This window comes from Belonocnema kinseyi, chromosome 10 (genome assembly GCF_010883055.1).
Source record: "Belonocnema kinseyi isolate 2016_QV_RU_SX_M_011 chromosome 10, B_treatae_v1, whole genome shotgun sequence".
Taxonomy (NCBI): Eukaryota; Metazoa; Arthropoda; class Insecta; order Hymenoptera; family Cynipidae; genus Belonocnema; species Belonocnema kinseyi.
Genome location: NC_046666.1, coordinates 80,253,327 through 80,257,550, shown reverse-complemented (window position 1 = coordinate 80,257,550; position 4,224 = coordinate 80,253,327).

Genomic DNA, 4,224 nt, shown 5'->3' with positions numbered 1-4,224 from the left:
AGACACGTACGATCTTAACTTTATTATATTAAACTGTGTTTCAAAAAAAAAAAAAAAAACCTCTGTAAGGTCAGGCTCGTCAGGACCCGATTAAAGACCGAAATGTCTGACTTCATGATAAAAAAAAATACATTTTTTTAATGTTCTTTTTTCGCCTTTAGTATTTTTAAGCACCTTGGCTATTTTTGGAAATGTACAAAAAGATATTTGGGTTTGATACTTTGAATTTTTTTTGTTCATAATAGGCTAGTCAGTATCCAATAAGGTCCCAAGAAGAGGCCTAGATTAGACGGGCTAGACCGTCCCCTAACTGGATACAAGTCTGCCTCAATAATTTTCAACATGGGTACTGCGGAGCTTAACAAGCCAGTAGGGTAGAGTGGGGTTAAAAGTGCCGCGGAGAAAAAGTGCCGCATACGATAACACAAAAAGAAATAATTTGTAGGGTGGGGTCAAAATTGGCCAAAGTTTAATTTTCATAACACTGTGTCTAAAATAAATGAGGCATTTCCTTGGTTTTTGCATAAAAACATATATAAGGTATTAAAGTTCCACAATTTTATAATATGTGTCATTTTTTCCCGCTGCACTCACCCTATTGGCCCAGTACAGATGCTACAATGGATTATGCTGGCAAGCAAACATGCTTTATTATCATTTATTCAACGACCGATAAGTTTTAATATACAGGGTGATTTTTTTAACTTGAAACTTTTAATTCATAACATTTTTTCATAGAGTGCCTATTTTTCGAGATATTTGAAAGTTTCAAGTTAAAAAAATCACCCTGGATATTAAAATATTTATCGTTTCTTCAACATATAAATGGAATTTTTAATAATTCTTAAATTTTTAAAATCAATACATGAATTAAATTTATCACGCTTCAACGTTTTGATCCTTTCCTTCTTTTTCTGAAGGAAACATAATTTTAATACATTTCTGCGCACTTAATCTTTCAAATAGAATATATGTGAGATTTTCTAAAGAGCGTTTTTAATAATTGTAAAATCATATTTTAATAATTTTCATTTACATTACGCTCTAGGATATTCGTCCCCTCAAAGAACATCTGCAGAACAGAAAATCTGCCAGATTAAAAATATTGAAAAACAATATTTCAGAGTGGTCTCTATAATAAGGAGAGTAAATTTTCTGCTCATTTCCCGATTACCAAACAATTTTCCAAGATATACAAATTTAAGATTGTAAACTTTCATACCTAAAAAATGTCTAATTTAAATATTGAATACTCGACTATAAAATAAAAGCATTTGAAACATTGGAACTTTTCTAAAATGGATATATTATTGGATATTAATGGACATATTATTATTTATTTGTCAAAAATGCTGTTCATAAGCGAGCTCGGACACGCCAACCGATCCGATAAAAGGCTTGCACACCAGCCTTAAAAGCCATTCTACCCAATTTTTGTGAAAGAATTTAAAACACTGAAAAGATTAAAAGTGATTTGAAAAGATTTCAAATGAAGCATTTTAAAGAAATTAAAAATATTTTAAAGATTTTACGGAAAACAAGGGATTTCACAAGATTTAATTAAGGGATTAAATATTATTTCAAAGATTTAAGTGGTATTTTATCAGTTTTTGAGCTGTTGACATTCTGAAAATTATAACAATGCTAATAATGAAAATAATCATTGTGTAACCATCTTAACTATGAGAGAAAACTTGTAACATAATAATAACATTCATATGAGCAGAATCTCAAGCAAAAAATATTGTGATTAGGCATATTTAATGGTAAAGAAAATAAACTACGTTCTCGATATAGTGTATGCAAAATTACAACAATATTTTTCGGATACGTGTAACATAATATTAGGACGATAAACAGGAAACTGTAACATTACGTTATAATCATCAAACTACGGTCCTATATTATTATCAGTTCGTTCCCACACTGGACCAGGCCCACGGGAAATCGCGACTACTGTCCGCGACTGATTATTACTTTGACGCAATTTCTTCACATAAAAAGTATAATTAAATGTTTGTCGCGATCGTATTTTTTGCCATATAATTAATATTAGTTATATGCCTCTGTACTCTTTAAATATGAATTAATCAGATTTCAATGATCAACAGTGAGAGTTCCTACACTGTTAAAAATGTTTGCAATTTCAATATACATTTACTATACATTCGTATGGTAAATCTAAGAACTCGGTCTATGAAATAGTTATTAAGAGGCTGCGTAGTAAATTTAATATACATGTATATTGATCAATTCTTAGAAGAGCCAGGTAATTTCACTTTACACAAATAAAAAAAAATTTTTGCAGTAATGTTTAATTCTAAATAATAAAGCATTATTTTTGTTTCTAGTTGAACACAAGTTATACTAGGTTTCAAGTGAATAAGTTCAATTAAATGGATAATCAAGACACCTAACCTAAAAGCAGCAGTACTCACGTAAAAATTCTGACATTGGAAGTGATTTTTGATGAAAACCCCACCCGTACGTCGCACTTTGATTATAAATAAGAATTTAGTCGATGAATTGTAGGTTATTAGTTTAGTTTTAAATATTTAACAAGATCTGAATACATCAAGGAACTTTCAACTTTCATGCACTCTATTTTACTATAGATGTATATTATTTTACAATATAATGATATATTAAATTTACTACACGTATATTCATATTGCTTCCATTATATCTATAGTAAAATCGCTATAGAAATTTCTAACAGTGTACTCATTAGAGTCAGTGACCCGTTTCTAGCTATTTGCATCAGTGAGTTTGCGTTGTAAATCAGTAAAATTCTTACTGATTTAATACAGTGGCCCATTGCTCATAGATTATAAAATATCAAACAGTAAACATATTATCAACAAATTATAATATCAAATAGTGAACATTACATAGTAAAAAAAAAGGATCAATTTTGTTGCAGAGCATTTTGCTTCAGCGATCATTTGACTCTCGAGATCATAATGATTTTCCCTTCGGATCAATTTGATCTCTCTTTTTGGTTCATTTTTCAGACTAAACAAAATGGCCGCCAATTCTTGGAGCCGGTGTCATCACGACATGACCTAAAAATGGTATCTAACCGCACGCAAATGACAACTACACTTAACAGGTGATATTTTCTAATATCAGATTTCGTTATTTTTTAACTTTTCAAGTACAGTGCACGATCAGAAACCATGAAAAGCTTGAATATGAGCTAAAGTATTGTAAGAACGTCAGCCATCTTGGTTTGACATCATACATGATCCCGAATCAGATCATTATGATCTCAAAAGTCGATCATTTACTTCGGCTGATCAAAATGCTCTTGAATTCGGTATCATTTTTATTGCATATCAAAATGATATTGATTTCGGTATCATTTTGAACACTCTTTTTTACTGTGTATCGATTGTTTGTTTTAAGGTAAACATTTCGCCATAAAATTAGGATGAGGCTTGGGGGGGGGGGGGCAGCACCAACCAGTGGGGCGAAGGTGATTTTCCTTATAGCATGGCTATTATTCAACAATTTTAGTGCTACTTTTCATCAAATAAATCTATTTTATCAGAGAGATAGTGCTACTTACTAAACTCTTGAAAATGGACGTTGCAAAAGAAAAATTATACGGAAAACAGTTTTTACCACGAAAGAATAGAAGCTTCGCTGACAGAAATGTAAAGTTTTCAACTTTAATGACAATACTTACAGTATAAAAATTTGATATTTTGACAGATAAAACAATATCACACAATCTAATTATAATAATTAGACGTAATTCAAGTCCAAAATATATAAAATCTCATAAATAAGTGAGACCTGGTCAACAGGGCAGGCTCAACGAAAATAATATTTACAAGTTCTTAGGTTATACACGTGTCACAAGTTTCGTCGATAATCGATCGGCAATGTAGAACAGCCACTTATCTTGCGGGCTATGGTAGAGACATTGCGTCATGGACATAGGAAACAAGGGACTAGGCATGCCATTGCGGGGGTGATGCAATGAGAGGGGAGGTCCGCCACCTTTTGATGTCTCGCGACAAACATGGCAGCGCAAACATGTTTATATTTTCATGCACAGTTTGTCGGCAAAAATGCTCATGCGCATAATCAAATGGCACATCGTAAGATGGCGGCTCTCGCACTCATGGAATTCTCCCCCCTCCCGTGGCTTCAACCCCGCTCGCCAACTTAGGATGGCATGCCTAGTCCTGTGTTTCCAATGTACATGCATTGCGT